At 51.7% G+C, this 21,022-nt stretch overlaps 1 protein-coding gene across 4 annotated transcripts in view; it reads right to left on the bottom strand.

Annotated features, from left to right (window-relative positions):
• KCNN2 (potassium calcium-activated channel subfamily N member 2) overlaps positions 1–9,428 on the bottom strand; it is a 319,374-nt gene extending 309,946 nt beyond the window's left edge. For 2 of the 4 annotated variants that reach the window (XM_051834539.3, XM_089334804.1), the window contains exon 1: positions 8,484–9,320. The gene's annotated coding sequence lies outside the window, so the exon portion shown is untranslated. Of the gene's footprint in view, positions 1–2,571; positions 2,705–8,483 lie in introns of all 4 variants that reach the window. The other 2 variants (XM_089334803.1, XM_089334806.1) reach the window with 2 other exon arrangements.
• Between the last annotated feature and the right edge of the window lie 11,594 nt (positions 9,429–21,022).

Raw genomic sequence — 21,022 nt, 5'->3', positions numbered from 1 at the left:
CTTCCCGCTCACACAAGAGACAATTAAACAGGATAAAAATGTCAACTGTAGATTCCTGAGTTACTGATGCAAACAGCCTTTTCCCAGGAAAAAAAAAGGCACTAACCAAGGAACTTTCCATTGCTGAATATATATTTTTTGTTATTCTTTTATATTATGACTTCTGCAGGCGGGTTGGGACTGGGTTGCAAAGCAGAAGTTACAAAAGCCATTGCTAGGCCCAGCGCTGTGGTATAGTGGGTTAAGCCGCCATCTGCAGTGTGGGTATCCCATATGGGCGCTGGTTCAAATCCCGGCTGCTCCACTTCCGATCACAGCGGAGGATGGCCCACGCGTTTGGGTCCCTGCACTGATGCAGGAAACCTGGATAAAGCTCCTGGCTCCTGGCTTCGGCCTTGCCCAGCCCTGGCTATTGTGGCCTTTGGGGGAGTGAACCGGCAGATGGAAGATCTCGCTCTGTCTCCTCCTCTAATTCTGATTTTCAAATAAATAATTTTTTTTACAAAAAGCCACTGCTGCTTAAGAATCAGCCAGCTTCCTGAAATAACATAGCATCATGTTTACACTCAAAACCATCTTCCTGTTGCAAAAGACAGACTTGCCTAAGAGAAGAGTTAAGGGCTCATCAAAGAGGATGGGTGTTTCAGAGTGACAGCTCACTGGGGCCTTGCTTCTCTGAGGGCTAGAAAGCCAGCACGCGCAATACCAGAACAAACCCGGCCTGCCAACCAGTAAACAAGAACCAAGCCCTGAGGGCAGGGGCTCAAAGCAGAGGTGCGGCACTGCTTTCCCTTTCCCAAGTGCTCAGGCAGTGTTGATTGCGGCCATCGTGGGTCATGGGAAGGTAAGAGACCGGTCAAGACTACACTGCGTCTATGATGGAACTCGGTCTGAGTATACGGCTCAGAACAACACAGGAACCCACACTGAGGACCCCTCCACCTAAAAATGGTGCTTGGACTCGCCAAAGCAGAACAGGGCAGGCATGCTGCTGGTGTGTGTTTTGGTAAATGACAATAAGTAACCAGATAAGTGAACATTCAGAAGTCAAGCACCTTGTGAGTCCGCAGCTCAGTCTCTCGCTCCTTTGTCTCCCTCGGTCACCACCTCAGCCACACGCAGGTGTCCCTTCACGTCCGGATGTGGCCAAAACAATACAGTGGGCGGCACCATGCCTGGATACCTGAGCTGTCCCCAGAGAGTCAGGAATACGGAGTCAGCCTCCCACGGGTTTCATCAAGGAGAAACAGAGGAAGAGCAGGCTGGGAGGGAAGCTCTTTCTGGCTCCTACAAACCACCCCAAGATACGCTTCCTCCTTGCAACCTTCTGCAAAAGTCCCAAATGCCACGTCGCAGGCTTGTGGAGTGGCGCCGCGTGCCTCGTCTCCACATGCCGTCGGCAGCGGGTGACACCAGGCACAGCAGTGCGTGGCGTCACATCACATCTTAGGCTGCCTCAGTGTTACGCTCCAGGCTGCTCGGCCCTAATAAACCGACAGCACCCCAAGCACTGCCTTCGGCTCTGCTCTCTAGAGGTCCAGGGAAGGGCTCCGCTGAGCCTGCTGTGCCCTAGCCCGCCGCTGCTAGTGAGTGCAGTAACACACCTAGCGGTACTGTTTGCCCTGGCACTGCGCAACAATATGGGGTAGATTATACTGCACACTTTGAGCTGGGCATGACAAAGCAGTCCTCACTTACCCGGGGTCATTCAAACCATACCCCTTATATTGTTTCTAGTAAGTGCAAAGAACCCACTTGCGCTTCTGCCGTCCATGGTTCGGTAAGAAATTGCACCCCCACTGCACAATGCCAGTGACCACGGGCGCTTCCGGCACAGCGCTGCTCCTGGTGGCTGCGGCTGGAATCCTTGGCTCGGACAAGGTCAGCCCCTCTTCCAGGCCAGCTCTCTGCTGTGGCCCGGGAGGGCAGTGGAGGATGGCCCAAGTCCCTCAGTGCAGTGAGGGGCTCTATCCCAAATTAGTTCCCTAAGACTTTAGCTGTCTTGAGGAAAAGTACTTTTTAAGGACTCACCTGCTGGTATTCAATGGATGCTAACAACTACAGGGTCACCTCACCAGTGCGTGGCACACATGCTCCAGGCAGAACACTTGCAAAAGGAAGCCCAAAGCTCGTCTTCACACTCAGGGAACTCGGACTTTTCACTCACTCAGACCGGCCTCTGGCACAGGCAGCAATGCTAAAAGTCAGATTTCTTCCCATCAATGAACACATGACTCAAACCTTTCAAAACTCACCTTTGCTAAATCATGGTTCTTCTTTCTCGTGTTTCACAAGCCGTGTATTTGAAGTTCAAGGAAATGAGGAGTTAACCAACCCCACAACGCAAGACAGCAGTCACCATGGTGAAGGCTAAAGCTTTGAAAATGGAGGCTGCCGGTGTAGACCCCTGATGGCGCCACAGGTCTGCGGGAGCCAGCTAAGCTCCCCAACCTAACACCATGCACAGCAAAATACCTGTAATGATAAGACCTCCAACAAGCACAAGAATGCAGAAACGGACCTGAAAAATTCACATTGTAGCAAGGAACGCATTTCCCTTGGCATACTCACATGACAAGTAGGAGAGGATTCGGCAAGTTCATAGACGGGGCAGGTGGTAAAGACACCCACGCCTCCTGCCCTGTCGCAGGGCCTAGTCCAAGCCCTGGCTCTGCTTCTGATCCAGCGTCCTGCCAATGTGCACCTGTGGGGTAGCAGGTAATGGCTCAGGTACTTGGGTCCCTGCCACCCATGTAGGAGACCAGATTGAATTCAGGGCTCTTGGCTTTGGACTGGCCCAGCGCCTGCTATTGCCAGCATTTGGGGAATAAACCAATGGACTGAAGATCGATCTCTCTCCCCCTCCCCTTTACATTTCAAATAAATTTTTATAAATCTTAAAGAACAAAGACTGACTTTAAACCAAGTTCACAGAAAATGAAATTAAAATGTTTAGTGTAAAAGTTTTGGAATTCATTCATAGTTTCTTTGTATCACACACATTTTCCATGAACTTTCTGAAGGTCCCTCATAAGTCTGTGGTATTTACCTCCCCATACTAAATTTTAAGATATGAACCCATGTTCCGCATGTCAGTAACCACAAGCAGATTTTGATCATGGCCTTCTCTGCATCCGAAGCCTTGTAAGCATTGCCTAAGAGTGAGGACAGCTCTGAGAAAGTGCAAGACGGATATTCCATCTTGAAGATGAGACTCCATCTTTTCTCCTGGTCTGGAGAACACCCAGTGGGCGGGACGGGATTCGTAGACAAAGCCATTCTACGTGCTTCTGCGCTTCCTCCGCTGGCCCCGCTGCCTGCAGACCCACGATCCACCCAACCGCTGAGAAGATCCCTCTTCTGGTGGAACCAGCAGTATCCTAATGGGGCTCTGACACCCGGCTCACATCAGGACGGGGGCCAGAGACACAGCCCTCGGAGAGGGAGGGGTTGTCACCGTGAGTCTACACGCACAGCCAAAGCCCAAGCTGGCCGTGGCTATCGCATGTAAGGGGTGAGCTCCGATTCAGAAGCGAGTCACACCTGCCTAAGGGACAGACCCCTGACTGGAACAATGTGTAATGGGACTGGAAGGACACATCACGGTGATCCCTGCAGGAGACGCCTTTGCCTCCTTGACAGGCACTTGCTCCCTGGAGTCAATTTCATTTATAAAAGGGAGCTGTCATCTATAGCTCACAGGGCTGCTGTGAAAATCAAATGAAATAGTTCCAAATGAACATGACTCCTAAGCTGCAGTGTGCAGACCCCAGGTACAGCACCACGACTACATTCACATCACTCTTCCCAGTAGTGGAGGGGAGGGCTTGGGGTTGGGCCACACCGGAAGTGACCCTGTGAACAGTCTGCAGTCACTTTGCCAGCCAGACTGTTTCCCTTGAAAGCAGAGCCTGTGCCACAGTCGCCGTGCCAGCCCCCCAGCTCCACAGCAAGGCGTTCTATCACGGTCGATGGCACGTTGAATGGAGGCATTTTGCACCCTCACTATTATCCAGACTCCCAGCCAGCCGGGAATCATGTGCAGTGCAATACTGTGTGACGCGATGTGAGAAACAGAACAGCACAGGCCTGTGTGCCCAGGAATGCGCTCCATCTGCCAGAGCTGGCTCCTCCCGCCGCCAGGTGCCGACTCCCAGGAGAAGCAGCCCCACTCTCAGAATCAGAAGCGTTCCTTGAAGCTGGCCAATGGAGATGGCACTGGCAATTAGATGCTCTGAGAAATTAAAAGGGCTAAAGCTCACAGGGCCCTTCTGATATGCCATTGACACCACTATTCGGGAGGTTTTATTTAGCCACACGTCACAGTGGAGAAACTGAGTCTCTGTGAGATAAGGGGCCGCTCCATACTGTCTATGGTAGAGCCAGAGCGGAACTGCAAGCCTAACACACTCACACCCTACATTCTCAGTGGTCTGAGGAAACAGGGGCCTTGTGCCTTTGTCATCCGTGAGAACAGGGTGGTCTCATGCGGTCCACTGACAACCAAAGGAAAAAGAAAAATCCTTCCTTCTCCCTCCCTCTCCCAGTCTCTGCCCACAGACCACGTGCCAGGCACAGTGCTGGGTGCTTGGAAATGCCCCAGGGTGAAGGAGACAAAGTGCCATTGGAGGAGAGGAGAGGGAGGAGTCGAGAGCTGGGGACTGCTGTGAGAGGGCAGAGGCTAGGACACCAGGAGTCCCAGGAGTGAGGGGAGACGGCGGCATTGGGGAGCGTCGGCCCCTCGGTCCCAGCACCGGGAGGGGATGGCAAAGGCCATGAAAATGCACACACAAGCCACGTGCTGCCTACCAGGCCTGGAAGGGTGATCGGTGGGTTGTGGGTATGCAAAGGCCTGGGCCGCCATTCAGTAAATGTGATGTCACAGAGGTCCCGTGAGGCTAGGACAACGTCGCAGCCAGTCCCAAGCTAATTACGTGGTGTCTTTCACGACTGCCTGTGATACCCTGGCTTTGGGGTGAAGCTCATGGCTCCATTCATACCGACATCCTTGAACCTCTTCGTGCACCCCCTCAGCCCTGTCTTCTCTTGTGGACTTCGCTGTCTCCTGCCGCGGCCTTGGCTGAGTTCCTGTGCAGGCTCCCGGCTCTCTCCTCCTCCTTACTGGACCTCAAAACTCTCCTGGGCCCACGTCCTCACTGGTGAGTCCCTGCTGCTTCTGGCTGCCCTGAATAGTTCCCGGGACTCAGCTGTGACCCCTGGCTCACGCCCTCCTAATCGCCTGGCCTCGCCCCGCCATCAGATTTGACCCAGCCTTCGGATGCTTCCCCCACCTCCCCTGGCTCACGTGTCCTTCTTACCTACTCAACCAATATTCATGGATAACCATGCTCCTCTGTGCTTTGCTAGGGAGGAAAGACACAGACATCTCTGCCCTAAAGGAATTCACAAGGACGGTGACAATGACCCAAGTACAGGAACTGGGCTGTGACTCCGCCCCCGAAACCTCCGAGTGTCAGACTCTTGTCCAGCCCCCTCCCTGACATTCACAGTGCCTACGAGCATTGCAAATTAGGATATTCAAAATGTGACTTTCTTCCCAAAACATGAACCTTCCCTGGCTCTTCCTTCTCCACACACAGCACAATACCCTCACAGATGAAATCGCCAGGCGTCACACGGCTCACAGCCCCCTTACTACCCCCCTGTCTGTTCATCAGAAGTCTTGTCCAGCCCATCAGGAAAACGCGTCCTGTGTCCAGGCACTTGCCCTCACGCCCATTCTCGCCACCCCCACCACCATGGGGCTCCTGAGGCCTACAGAGCCCACCCTGCTCTTTGAACACTGCCCTGCCTCCAGGCTGCACAGCCACACCCGGACGTGGGCTGGCAAGAAGAGTAAGCACAGGACTTCAGAGGCCTGACCCCCAGGCTGGGCACACCCTGTGTAGCCAAGAACCTGCAGGACAATGGCAGTCTTTCCCCACCTGCTCCCCTCTGCTGCTCAGGGGCCTCCGACTGCCCCGACACACACGCGCACACACACACACACACACCCCCGAGTCTGTTCCCCACATAGCTTCCAGCACAGTCTTTTAAAATCTTAACCCCATCATGAGGCCTCTCAGCTCAAAACCCTTCCATTCTTGACCTCACCCTACAGCTCTACGGGATCCAGGCTCACCCTCACTCTAGCTACTGTGTCTCTCCCAAAAAATATCAAGCCACAGTGCCCACCTTCTGCCCACAGGACACAGCACTGGGCTCAGCTTAGCAACTGGCTCGTCACTTCCTCTGACCGTTAGTCCACACGTGGCCTGCTATGTTGATTATTTACAACAGTGTAATAAGCACACCTGGGACCTAGCATCGACTTGACCCTAACTAACCCTGTGGTCTCCACTCCTCATGCATGAAAAATGTAACCACAAGTCCCATGCTCATCACCCTCTGGCTTTCCTATTTAGCTAATATTATACAAATACATGATATATATTCCTAAATAGCTGGACTTTTTAATTTTTGTTGTTTCACATTCTCATGGCATATGCAATCTTTTAGACCTAACTTTTCACCTAATATCATAATGCTAAGGTCCAATCCATTCATTTTTGACTGCTATATGATATTCCTCTATGTGGCAATACTGCACCATCCCATCTACTCCCTAGGGGTAGGCACTAGCAGTCCTTCAAGGTTTTCATTGGTGGGAACCAGGCTTATGCATCTTCATATACACAGAAGGTACCTCAAAAAGTCCATGGAAATGGCATTAAGAGATAAGTCTCTATTAAGAGATAAGTCTATTTTGGTGCAAAAAGTTTCGAAGCCCATGCATACTTTATTCATAACATGCATTTTCATCAATTCTTTAATAAGGTTTATTTCATTTATCTGAAAGGCAGAGTTACAGAGAGAGGAGGGGAGTGACAGAGAGAGAGACAGAGAGACTGAGGGAGAGAGGGATATCTTCCATCCACTAGTTCACTCACCAAATGGCCACCACAGCAAGGGCTGGGCCAGGCCAAAGCCAGGAGTCTCTTCCTGGTCTCCCACATGGGCCATCTTTCACTGCTTTCCCAGGTGCATTAGCAGGGAGCTGGATTGGAAGTGGAGCAGCTAGGACTTGAACTGGTGCCCATATGAGATGGCAGGGTCACAGGTGACAGCTGTACCTGCTACACCAGACAGCCAGCCCCAATTTTCATGAACTTTTCGGATGCAAGGATATCAATTTCTTTGCACCAAAATAGACTTATCTTTTAATCTCATTTTCCATGAATTTTCTGAAGTACCCTCAGGTCTCCTGTTGAAAATGCGCAGGATTTTCTCACAGGTAGAATCCTGGAAGTGAGAACTGCTGACTCCCAGGTTTACACATGCTCCAATTAGGACAGAACGCCCACCAGCTCACCAGCCCCACTGTCACCCGTCCTGCCACCACCAGCCCCACTGTCACCCGTCCTGCCACCACCAGCCCCACTGTCACCCATCCTACCACCACCAGCCCCACTGTCACCCGTCCTACCACCACCAGCCTTCCCTCCACAACCTTTGCAACTACCTGATACTGTCCAACGTTTTACTGTGGAGTCAACCAAATGGGCATTAGAGAGTTCACCGCGGGCTTGACTTGCAGCAGGTTGACTGGCCACTTGTATTTCTTCTCCTCGGCCTCAGAGCCCACCAGGACAGATGTCCTGCCCGCTCCCCTTATGAGGATGAAACTGTCCAGCCGTTACGCTGTTCTCTTTTCTCAATGGGCCCTATCATGTATCACCACCCAAAAGGATCTGCTTCCTCGGCCACCGTCCCCTAGCCAGTGCCCAAAACAGGGCCCAGACCACGGTGGACAGGTCAGCAGCAGCGACAGGGATGCTAATGGACCAGGTGCTATGTTTTAAAGTCGGGTGCCCTGATCACGAACAAATTACTCAAATCACCTGCTCCTAGGCGGCCCCACCTGTAAAACAGACCATGGGGTAGCTACACTGGTTAAGTGACTTAATGCTTGCAAGATCCCCGAACAACACCCATGGTCTAGCAGGTGCTCGATAACTGTCAGCGATCTGTACTCCAGGCCTTGGGGGCATGAGGAATCAAGCCAGCCTGCACCTAGGGGCCTCCTGCTCCCGCCCCGGTCTGTCTGCTGGCCTGGAGAACCCAGTGGAAAATCCTCAGGCAGAACAGGGCCTGGACACTGGGGCCTGGACGCTGGGGCCTGGCGGGGTCAACAGGAGACTGGGGGGGGGGGGGTCGCCTGAGAGCAAAGGAAGTTAGGAAAGGCAGGCGGGGAGGGGTGGCCGAGAGGAGAAATAAAAACAGGTTGGATGAGGCAGGAGAGAGGGAATGGAAGGTGGCCCAGGCGGAGGGAAGGCGAGGACCGGCCGCGGCGTGGGCAGAGCCCCAGCCACGGGGGCATTTTCCTCCTGGAGGCGGCGGGGCGGGGGCGGGGGCGGGGCGCCCAGGGCAAACTTCCCCGCGCGATGGCAGCCCCGTCAATGTCACCTCGGGCGCCAGCTTACCTTGCTCCACTCGCGGGCGTCCTTGCCTCCAGCCTGGAGATGCGGCCTTGTTGCAGCGCGCGGGAGCGGGGGCCGCGAATTCCCGCAGCTTTACCGGGAGACCCAGCCGAAGCCCTGGCCCGCACCAGCCGCCCCTCGGGAGCCAGTGTCGGCGACAGCGCGTGGCCGCCAAAGCGCCGCGCGCCTCATCCTCCCGGGGAGCCCGGGGCGCGGGGCGCGGCCGGCCGGGTCCACCCCGGGGGAACCCCGCTCCCGCCTGGTCGTCCCCGCCGCGGCACCCACGGAAACCAAGCACAGGGCGCCCGCTGGAGCTGGGAACTCCCTCCTGCCTGCCCGGGCGCGGGGCCGGCGGCAGCGAGGCGGGCGGCGGGGGCCGGGACGCTCCGGGTGTTGGCGACCTTGAGGCTACCAAGGGGTGTGCGCGCGCGCCCACGCGCGCGCACCCACGCGTGCCCGCGCGCTTGCACACTCAGACACGCACACGTGCACACGCGCCCGGGCCCCACTCCGCAGTCCCCACCCCGGGGAGAGTGGCTGTCCCCGCGCTGCGCAAAGCCGCGGGGACGGGGGAGCCCCGCGCCGAAACGCCAACGCCACGGTTATGCCCAGATCCGCATCTGGGGGAGGTTTTGGGGCCGAAGGAGAACCGAATGGACGCAATGGCAGCGGGCGCGCGTGTGTGTGTGTGTATGTGCGTGGGTTAGGGCCGAATTTCAGGCGCGCGCCAAGGCTCCGCGGGGAGAGGCCGCAGATTCCCGAGGGCGCGGGGCACGCAGGGGTTAACGCCGCCCCTGGCTTCCCCGGGATCTCCCGCGCGCGGCCCCTGCGGAGGGCGCTCCCGCCCGCGCTATTTATAGCCTGGCGCCCGCGGCTGCAGGGAGCTCCCGAGCCGGGCGGGGGCCTCTCCCGCCGCCTGCGCGGGGCCGCCGCTGCCCAGCCCGCCTGCGCTGCGTCCCGGCGCCAACGCGGGAGCCCAGCGGACTCCCCCGCCGCAGGCGCTTGGACCGCGGCCCTCCGTGGAGCCCCCGGCTTCGGGCTGCGTTCCCGTTTCCCCCGCAACGCGCAGGCAGCGGCGCCTGTCGCGGCACGTGACTGCGCTCTGGCTGGCTGCGGCCCGGGTGGGCCCCCGCGCGGGATCTCCCCGCAGGCGGCCTCGCGGCGGCTGCTCCTCAAAGGGTGCTGCAGGAACGCGAGCGCTACGTGCCTGTCTGGAAGGTTCCGAAGCGGGGCGTGGCGGCCCAGCCCCTTGCTTTCGGCCCCCTCGTGGACCCGCCTGGGGGACGGAGCCCCCTGCCCCAGCCAACCCCCCGCGGTGCCCTGCACCCCGGCTTCCTCGTGTTTCAGGACCCACCCCAGCGTGGCAAGAGGCTGCTGTTTGGCCAGACGCATTTAACCAGAATGAGCTTGGAGTGGGGCTGCGGGCCGCGGTGGCTTCCAGCCGCCCACGGCTGAGGGGAGACCTGCATGGGAATCCCCCGCAGCGCGGCGCGGGAGCCAAACGCGCGGTTCCCCCGGGCGCCGGGGGCGCGCTCGGATTTGGGTCTCACTGTTCACACCTCCGCGATCCCGCCCGGCCCTGCGCCCTCGCGGGCTCCCGCGTGGAAGGCGAGAGCGTGCCTGGCTACAGGGAAGCGCAGGAAACACCTTGGGCAGCCATGAGCTGCTTGCATCTGGATGAACCCGCGCCCGGGCGCGCCGCAGTGAAGCCCGCTCCGTCTGCGGAAATGGCTGCCTTTCCACGCCGAGCGGACTCCCCAGGCCTCGTCGTGCCTGGGGGAGGCGCCTGCCGTGGACCCCGCGTTTTCTTCTCCCCCTGAAACAAAGCAGCTGCGCCAAGGCCTTAAAATAGCCCTGCGCTCCTGCACGGGAAGCGCGCGCCTCTGTCCTGGCGCTCGGGACTCTGAGTGCGAAGTTCCTGCAGCGCCGCAGGAGCTGTTCCGAGGGTCCCCAAAGGGGGCTTCTCTCTTGAGCACCACTCTCCCGCTCAGCGCAGGCTCCTGCCTTTGGCCACGTCAGCGCTCCGAGGGCGGGGGGGGGGGGGGGGGGAGCCAGTTATCCACCCAGCACCCGCCTCCCCTTCCAGGGAGAACCGCTGACCTTGGCCTTGCAGCCAGCTGGGGGTTACCTGGCTATGTCGGCTGGTAAGCTGTAAGACATTCTCCCCGTGGAAGATTCGGGGAACCCCCACCCCGCGCGCACCAGGATCCCTGACTGTGCTGGCTTTGGACTGGGTCAGCCCTGCTAAACTCCCAGAACCACCTCTCCTGCAGGATTCTGAAGGCAGAAGTGAAGCAGCAGCCATGTTTATGCAAGGGAGCTGCGGCCAGATGCTGCCCTAGCTCCTGCACCTGCTCACAGACCTGCTGACTCACCTTGCTGGCAGAAGGCCAGAGAATTTTCAGACTCCAAGCTCAGTGTCCTTTCTCCCATGCACTCTCTCCCTAGATTTTTGTATTCACTGCATTGCTTTATTTTTTATATATTTATTTATTCAAGGAGTAGAGTTACAGAGAGAGGGGGAGACAAAGAGAGAGAGGTCTTCCATCTGCTGGTTCACTCCCCAAATGCTTGCAATGCCTGGAGCTGGGCTGATCTGAACCCAGAAGCCAGGAGTTTTTTTGGGGGGGTCTCCTACGTGGGTGCAGGGGCCCAAGCACTTGGGCCATCTTCCACTGCTTTCCCAGGCCATTAGCAGAGAGCTAGATCAGAAGAGGAGTAGCTGGGACATGAACCAGTGCCCTTACAGGATGCTGCCCCCACCCCCGGCAGAAGCCTAGACTACTATGCCAAAGCGTCAGCCCCAACTGCATTGTTTTAATAACCATCAGTTTATGTCAGCCTGTTCTAGTTTTCTGGAATCCAGGCTCATATATTCGACCATCAGCTGGCCAATGGCTCTAATGTTTCACACTCAACAGCTCCAAAATTAAATTCCTATGAGGGGACATCAAAAGGTGTGTAGAAAGTGGAATTAAAATATCAAACATAAATACGGGCCGCTGCTGTGGCATAGTGGGTAAAGCCGCTGCCTGCGATGCCAGCATCCCATATGAGCACCGGTTAGAGTCCCGGCTGCTCCACTTCCGATCCCACTCTCTGCTATGACCTGGGAAAGCAGAAGATGGCCCAAGTCCCTTGGGCCCCTGCACCCGTGTGGGAGACCTGGAAGAAGCTCCTGGCTCCTGGCTTCGGATCAGCACAGCTCCGGCCTTTGCAGCCATCTAGGGAGTGAACCAGTGGATGGAAGACTTTTCTCTCTCTCTCTCTCTCTCTCTCTCTCTGCCTCTCCTTCTATCTCTGTGTAACTCTTTCAAATAAATAAATAAATAGATATTAAAAAAAACAAATACAAATTGTATGTATCAGCATAAGCTCACCAAGGTCAAGACCCCTCTGGAAGTGCTGACAGCAGCAGTTCGGTTCACGCTGAGGAACTGTGACAATGCAGTCTTTTGTACGTTATGAACCAGAGAGAAATGGGTGCCCTTTCAAGGTTTGGGTTTTTTTCTATTTTGGTTTTTGTTTTTCGAGATTTGGAAACAGAAGTCAGAGGAGCCAAATGAGTACTGCAAAGTAAATGCCTGGTGATTGCCCAGTGCAACGCTCACAGCACTGCAGTGGGCTTGAGAGGACTGAGCAGGCGTGTCGTCACAGTGGAGAAGGGCTCTCTGGGGGAGCACTCCCGAGCAGTTTCCTGCTAAAGCACTGGCCGCCTTTTCCAAACACTCCCACAATAAACAGTGTTACTGTTCTTACGCCCTCCAGAAAGTCAGCAAGCGGCACGCCGTATGCTGCTGCCGAAATTCCGCTCGTGACCAGGCCTCTGGCTCTGAGCGGATCATCCGCCCTCTGGGTAGCCTTGGCTGTGCTGGTGTTTCGTCTCCAGGGTTGTGCTGACAGAGCGGTGTGTCATCTGGTACCCTTGATCTCACTGGTGTGGCATTGCCATTGAGGGCCCGTCTCTGTCTGTGGCTGGTCTGGCACCCCCTGAGCTGGAGGTTTGCTCCATTTTCATTCTTCTGCCAGAATTGCAAGGTGAGCCAGTTGAAGTGTGTGTAGCGTTGAAGTTCTTTCTGCCGCCACTACTGGTTCTCTTTGATGAGGGTGTGAACAAGATTGACTTGTTCCTCCCTCACTGATGTGGCTGCTCTGCGACTGTAGGTTCACCTTCAATACTATGTCTTCCCCCCTTTTAAAGATAGTTAGTTATTTTAAAGGCAGAGCTATCGAGAGAGAGGGAAAGCGGTCCTCCATCCACTGGTTCACTCTCCAAGTGGCCCACAACAGCCATGTCTGCGCCAGGCTGAAGCCAAAAGCCAGGACCTCCATCTGGCAGGGACCCAAGTACTTGAGCCATCATCTACTGCGTCCCCATGTGCACTGTCAGGAAGCTGGCTCGGAGGCTGAGCAGCCTGGACTCGAACCGGCACTCCAAATATGGCATGCAGGATTGCAAGGGACGCTGCCCCACAGCACCAACCCACCTTTGCCCTGCTCAGAATAAGTCATCCATTTGCAAACTGCTGATTCCACCGGGCTACCGTCCCATGAATGGCTCCTGAAGCCACACTTGGCTCCCCACCCCTCTAGCCAAGAAGCACCATGAACTGGGTGTTCATTCTTGCTTCCCGTCTAGCAGGCGTCATGCTGCTCTGAGAGAGAGATTTTCAGAATGTTCTCACCTTAGTGATTCAAACTGGATTCTGATCACACATGCTGAACCAGTTAGTGTGAGTTTAGTTTGTTGTGAAATCACACATAGTTTTTTTCACAGTACACTTTCCCATGAAATGTTGCAGACTGCAAATACTCCATATGTGCAGTGTAAACATGTCAAACTCACATAAACAGAGTGAAATGCTGGCTTCCCATACCTGAGGGTGGGGGGATGTTAGCCAAAGGGCACTAAATCTCAGTTAGACAAGAGCTGGTTACAATTAATAGCAACGTATTATATTCTAAAATCACTAACAGAGATTTCAAGAGTACTCAACATAGACACACGCATACAGAGCATGGGAAGTAATGCATATGTTATTAACGAACTTGGTCTAGCCATTCTGCAATGTGTAGAAATATCAAAGCACCATGTTGTAGATCATAAATATGTACACTTTTACTTGTCAGTTTAAATAAGGGCATTTTTAAAATGTTACTTATATATTCTAAATATACAACGTATGTATGCATGTATTGAATATTGAATACTTTCACTCTCTGTGACTCCTGTTTTCAGTTTCTTCAGTGTTTTCTCAAATTTTTTTAGATGTTCAAGTCCAAGGTATTAATGACTTTGGCTTGTGCTTTTTGTGTTCTACAAACATGCTCTTGCTTATACCAAAGTCATGAAAATGTTAGCTCTATGTTTTTCTTGGAGATGTATAGAATTAGCATTTATGTTTTGGTAGATTATCTGTTTCAAGGTAATTTTTGTATATGGCATGAGGTAAGGCTTAGAATTCATTTCTCCTTATAAACAGCTAATAATTCCAGCACAGTTTGTTAAAAGACTAGCTTTAAGTTTTTGTGTTTTCTATGTCTAATAAATTTTTGGTCTTGGATAATGTAACTCTTGTGTTGTTAAAAATCTGGATTTTGTGGTCTTCCTTTGAAGCGTTTAGGCTTTGTTCTGACAGGGATGAGGTTACTTGCTGTTCAGTTTGGTCCTTGGAAGTCTGGATTTTGGCTTTGGTGGGGCAGGTCTAGGGTAGCTTTCATTCCTAGGGATGGTTTTGCCTCACTGCTAAGGTAATGTGTGGCCCTCCTGGGGTCTCTGCTGAGTGACTAATGAGAACTCATGGCTGTGATCCTGGCTCGCAGCCCTCCCCCCATCACTCTCTTGTTTGAACTCAATACAAGTCCGTCCTACACTCGAATAGACCGTGACTCAGCTGAAGGGTCCGGGGCGCCCGGATTCTGGTATCTGGAGCTCTGTGTTGTCCCGTCCTTTCCTCTCGGGAACTCTTTCCTGCCCTGTCCAGCCCCTTCGCACACTCTGAGACCCACCCTCTGTCTCTCCCGCTCTGCTGGCACCTGTAGCCGCTCCCCTGTTCCTACCCTGCCTCCAGGCCGAAAGCTGCGCATCCAGGATCCGACTCACTGTTTTATCTTTCCTGCCTGATCACAGGTCTGTGCTGCTCGGTGTCCAGCGTCTGCACACAGCTGTGTCCTGTATTGGGTCCAGTTCTGGTCCATGGTACTCTATCCTGGCCTGGAAGTCGTGCTTGATGACTTGTCAACCAGAAGAGCAATGACTCCAGGCTAAGAGGAAAAGACGGAGCCCTTCATCCAAGCTAATAGGGTCAGACAGCCCCCCACGAAGTCAAAACACAGACAGGGAGGAAGCGGGGGGGGGGGCGGGGATGACTAGCGAATTCCCTCCATGTAGGAGTTTTGGGAAATTTGCCCTAGAAAGACTGAGGTTGCTGGAATCCCAGAGGTGAGAATCCCATGCATGTTTGAGAAGACTACTGGTAAAAGATCCAGTAGCCAGTGACTTCTTGCGGCCTATACTGAGTGTTGACAAACCCAGTACTCACATTCAGGAAGTGGGCTGAAGGACTTACATAGCCCCGTAACAGCATGGTCCCCAACACCCACTTCAGATTACACCCAGGAGTATAACAGAAAGGGAGACCCTCCAGGAGGACAGAGGCAGGGGCCCTGGGACAGGGGCTTCCCCTATGGATGTTCTCAGAGCCCAAGAAAGGAGTGGCCCTCACTGTGTCTCTACTGGGCTTTCAGAAATGACACACACCGGTGCCTCCTATGCACCCTCCACTCCCCACCTCCATCACAAACGGACCTGCTCGTGGATAACACCCTGTCTCCATCCTACTGGGATGCATGGGGCATGTGGGCGCATAACTTGCCTTTTATTTCCGAGTTCCACCTGGGAGTCTGATGAGCATGGGTCAGAGACCCTGGATGTCGACCTCAAAGCCAAGACTGCGTGAGAACTTGCAGGGATCTCCCTCCCAGAGGGTTGAGTCTGTGAAACAGGTGCAAAGAAGAGCTGAATGTTCAGTGGCCAGACGAGCGCCCTGTGGTGGACAGGGCCAGCGTCCAGTGTTTGGCAACACTTCCCTCTCTTTCACTTCCCAATGCACAGAGGAGTCCATGTCCCATCTGGCTGAAATGAGAAATGGCAGTGGAAATGACTTGCGCCACTTTGGGGCAGACACATTTCCTTCCGGCACAGAATTCCGAGCTGTCTCTGCCTCTCCCAGTTGAAAGAGAAACATCAAGAGGCAGTGTTGTCCCCCTCAGACCAGCATTAACAGACGCCCCTTGGCAGCCTCCTTGGATGTGGAGCATGAGTGAGAACTGTGAATTTTTAAGTCACTAAGAATTGCTTGTTGTTATTAACCGATCACACCTTTGATTCTTTTGGCTAATGCAGCCCTGTTTCATTAAGTAATCTTGACCCTAAGAATATTTAGAAACCAACAGTCAGGGGCCACTCTGTGGCATAGCAGGTAAAGCCGCCGCAGGGCTGGCATCCCATATGGGTGCCGATTCAAGTCCCAGCTGCTCCACTTCCAATCCAGCTCTCTGCTATGGCCTGGGAAAGCAGTGGAAGATGGCCCAAGTCCATGGGCCCCTGCGCCTGCGTGGGAGACCCAGAAGAAGCTCCTGGCTTTGGATCTGCACAGCTCCAGCCATTGTGGCCATTTGGGGAGTGGACCAGCCATTGGAAGACCTCTCTCTCTCTCTCTGCCTCTCTGTAACTCTGACCTTCAAATAAATAAATAATCTTTAAAAAAAAAAAAACAAAACAAAACATAACAGAGAACTATGGAAGACAGAACTATCCCAAGTGCAGTAGTTAATATTTGTTCATTACGTATCTCCCTTGACAGACTGTAGACAGACTGTATACCTCTGATCCTAGGGACTCTCTACCATATTCACCGCTGTATCTCTCCAGTGCCTCCTAACGCAATGCCTGAGATAAGTAGGCTCTCAATGTTGACTTTAAAAACGAATCAATACATGGCTGAGCGTTACAGATTAATGCACTCATACTCCATGTCATAGAAGAAGAATAACTTCTTTCTGTTCCCATGGGGCTCTAAGTAATAATTAAGTGTAACTACTGATTTTAAAGACCAAAATCATCCACATACTGAAGAGAACTTATGATGCTAATATTTCTTCATTTCAAATATTGGATCAATCCTTCAAACTTCTGAAAAATTTGTGGACAGTGAAATAAAACAAAGTGTTCACCCTTTACCCAAAAAACAGCTACTGCCCCCTGAAGTCCGAAACATATAGCATAGAATGAGTGAAATTCTGAAAAAGCCAAGTGCTAACCCACATAAAAACTATACTTCCAAGAAAGCAGTGACTGAGTTTGAAGAGTAGAATTGCAGTAACACTAGCACAAGCTGTTAACACATAAAGTGCTATTAATTTACAATTTAATGACTGCTTTCTCTAAGATGCAATCCTTCCAAATTGATTAGAGAGATGCTATTTAGCTTATTCTTAGTGAGGTTGCTTTGACAAGGTTATGCTTTATCAGCTTTCTGGTCAACTTGTATTTTGCTAATTGAACTCAAATGTTGGAGCTGCTCCTAGGTCTACTACAACACCATATCCCAGTAAGCCAAGCTGACTTCAAATAAACATTTCATACAATATGATAATTTCCACAAAAATTTAAGAATGCTTGCTGTATTTTCTCTGAGTCTTTTACAAGTTTCCCTATTTTTATGCTCTTCTGAACAAAGAAACTAAGAACAAAAAATTTAAAATGAAAATCAATAAAAATCTCTCTATATAAATGCATACCTACAGTTACAAGAAGGTAATTGAATAATGTAATTTTTATAAGCATCTGACATTTACCAGTTGTATATTTTTAATAACTACACTGTTAGAATTTTGCATCTAATTTAAGTTAAAAATGTGGAGCCCCTACAACTAGCTGCTTACAATGAAACGAAACTCGGAAGGCTGGGAGATTTTTCTCGTGTGCCCAGGACCTCAGCCAGGGTTGTCAGGAGTCATCCTGGTCAGCTACAATGCTGTCGCAGCCTTCCTCCGTCTAAACCAGGACGATTCTACAGAGCAAAGTCAACCCTAACAGCAGCGGATTCACCAACAGCAGCAATAATTCCCGAAACAGAAGCCGATGGCCTTAAGGCAATGAGAGAAAACAGTCCTGAAACGTGGATGAAGACCAGCACTCATTAAAGTGGTGTGGGGCGGGCATTTGGCCCAGCAGCTCCTCTGCCTCCTGGGACCCCTGCATTTCACACCCGAGTGCCTGGCTTCAGTCCCAGCTCCACTTCTAACCCAGCTTCCTGGTGAGCACCCCGGGAGACCGCTGGGGATGGCTCAAGAATCAGGGTCCCTGCCACCTGCCTGTCAAAAAAAAAAAGTATATGGGCTATAGCTGGACTCCAGCTAAAGTGATGACCAAAGGGAAATTTATATCTGGACTTGCTTGTATTTTTTTAAGAAGGAAGAAGTAGAGAAACAAAACAAGACTAAGCCAAAATGAAATGGAAGAAATGAAATAACAGAAGATCAGAAACAATGTCAAGTTAAACTAAACTGAATTAAAATGCAAACCATGGAATAGATAGTCAACAAAATCAGTGTTGGCACTTTAAAATTCCAAGTTTAAAAAAAATCCCTGCTCGCCGGCGCTGCGGCTCACTAGGCTAATCCTCCGCCTAGCGGCGCCGGCACACCGGGTTCTAGTCCCGGTCGGGGCGCCGGATTCTGTCCCGGTTGCCCCTCTTCCAGGCCAGCCCTCTGCTGTGGCCAGGGAGTGCAGTGGAGGATGGCCCAGGTGCTTGGGCCCTGCACCCCATGGGAGACCAGGAAAAGCACCTGGCTCCTGGCTCCTGCCATCGGATCAGCGCGGTGCGCCGGCCGCAGCGCGCCGGCCGTGGCGGCCATTGGAGGGTGAACCAACGGCAAAGGAAGACCTTTCTCTCTGTCTCTCTCTCTCTCACTGTCCACTCTGTCTGTCAAAAAAAAAAAAAAAAAAAAAAAAAAAAATCCCTGCTCAAGCTGACTTGCCCCAAATGGTAGAGTTAGAAACATACCAGGGGACTCCAATTTAATCCCATCAAGGTGGCATGTACCAATGCCATCTCACCAGTCCAAGTGATCAATTTCAGTTCACAATTGATCATAATGAAAGGACTAAGAGTCAAAGGAAGCACATAAACAAGTCTAGTACCTGCTAATACTAACTGATAGAATAAATGAAGGGGAGAGTGATCCAACATGGGAAGTGAGATACTCAACAGACTCATAGAATGGCAGATGTCCTAAATAGCACTCTGGCCTCAGAATCAGCCCTAAAGGCATTCCGATCTGGCTGTAAAGCCCATGAGAGTATTTCAGGCATGGAAAGCCAAGACACTCTGGCAAAAACAAAAACAAAAACAAAAACACCCTAAATGAAAGATCTCTGTGAGTGAGATCCCAGTGGAAAGAACAGGTCATCAAAGAAGGAGGTACCTTTCTCTGAAGGGAGCAGAGAACCTCCACTTTGACTATGACCTTGTCTAAACAAGATAAGAGTCGGTGAACTCAAAAGGATTCCATAGCCTTGGAAACTCATGACTGGTGCATAGGGAGATTACTGATGCCATAAACAGGAGTGTCAATTTGTAAAGTCAACAACAGGAGTCACTGTGCACTTACTCCTCATGTAGGATCTCTGTCCTTAATGTGCTGTACATTGAGACTTAGTGCTATAATGAGTACTCAAACAGTATATTTCGCTTTGTGTTTCTATGGGGGTGCAAACTGTTGAAATCTTTACTTAATGTATACTAAACTGATCTTCTGTAAAAAAAAAAAAAAAAAAAAAAAAAAAGAAGAAGAAGAAATTATCAATTCCAAACTTGACTCTCACTGGGATTAAACATGACAATAGGTCTGATCTGATTTCATCATCATTTAAAAAATCATCTATTATGTTTCACTTTGTTTCACTTTATGTTTGTGTGGGAGCAAACTGTGAAATCTTTACTTAATGTATGCTAAACTGATCTTCTGTAGATAAAGAGAATCGAAAAGGAATCCTCGTGTGAATGGAAGGGGAGAGGGAGTGGGAAAGGGGAGGGATGCAGGTGGGAGAGACGATATGGGGGGGAAGCCATTGTAATCCATAAGCCGTACTTTGGAAATTTATATTCATTAAATAAAAGTTAAAAAATAAAAAAATAAAAAATAATAAAAATAAAAAAAAATCCCTGTCAAGGAAATGAAAGAGGGAGGTAAGAAGCAACAATATTCGTAATGAACAGGGAGACTGAACTGCAGATGTATCATCAGCAGCTTCGTAGCAATACATTTTTTTTTTTTTTGACAGGCAGAGTGGACAGTGAGAGAGAGTGACAGAGAGAAAGGTCTTCCTTTGCCGTTGGTTCACCCTCCAATGGCCGCCGCACTGCGCTGATCTAATGGCAGAAGCCAGGAAGTTATCCTGGTCTCCCATGGGGTGCAGGGCCCAAGTACCTGGGCCATCCTCCACTGCACTCCCTGGCCACAGCAGAGAGCTGGCCTGGAAGAGGGGCAACCGGGACAGAATCCGGCGCCCCGACCGGGACTAGAACCTGATGTGCCGGTGCCGCAAGGTGGAGGATTAGCCTAGTGAGCCGTGGCGCCGGCCCGTAGCAATACATTTTAAAACTTAGACAAGGCCGGCGCCGCGGCTCACTAGGCTAATCCTCCACCTAGCAGCGCCGGCACACCGGGTTCTAGTCCCGGTCGGGGCGCCAGATTCTGTCCCGGTTGCCCCTCTTCCAGGCCAGCTCTCTGCTGTGGCCAGGGAGTGCAGTGGAGGATGGCCCAGGTGCTTGGGCCCTGCACCCCATGGGAGACCAGGAGAAGCACCTGGCTCCTGGCTCCTGCCATCGGATCAGCGCGGTGCGCCGGCCGCAGCGCGCCGGCCGCGGCGGCCATTGGAGGGTGAAAGAACGGCAAAGGAAGACCTTTCTCTCTGTCTCTCTCTCTCACTGTCCACTCTGCCTGTCAAAAAAAAAAAAAAACAAAAACAAAAAACAAAAAAACTTAGACAAAGCACATGCATTCTCAGAAAAACATGAATTGCCATATTCAAGAGGAAATTTTTAAACATTAATCATTTGAGAAACTGAATTAATAGTTAATGTTCTGTCCCAGAAAGACAGTATCAGGCCCACATACATTTAGTCCGGTGAAACTAAACATTCCACTTAGTAGTAGCAATAACAACTTTTAACAATCTTACAGGAAAAAAATTGAATACAACCCAACCTGTTTCGTGAGGTAGGTATAAATGTGATATCAAAGAGATGCCTTCAAAATAAAAACATACTGGCAATGTGTAGTAATAATATATATACAAATATTCTAAAAATATTAGTAACTCATAGTAGCAACATAAAAATATATATTAAGATGAAGTTGTGCTATTTCATCACTGGAAAAATGTTAAATTATTACCTATTTGTGTATTTTCAGACTCTTTTCTATTTAGTTAAAATGTTTTTATATGACTTATTTATTTCTTTGAGAGGGAG

Source organism: Oryctolagus cuniculus, chromosome 6 (assembly GCF_051225735.1).
Source record: "Oryctolagus cuniculus isolate XC-2025 breed Fujian yellow rabbit chromosome 6, ASM5122573v1, whole genome shotgun sequence".
Classification (NCBI taxonomy): Eukaryota; Metazoa; Chordata; class Mammalia; order Lagomorpha; family Leporidae; genus Oryctolagus; species Oryctolagus cuniculus.
The sequence above is the reverse complement of the archived record's forward strand: the minus strand, read 5'-3'. Positions and strand labels throughout refer to the sequence as shown.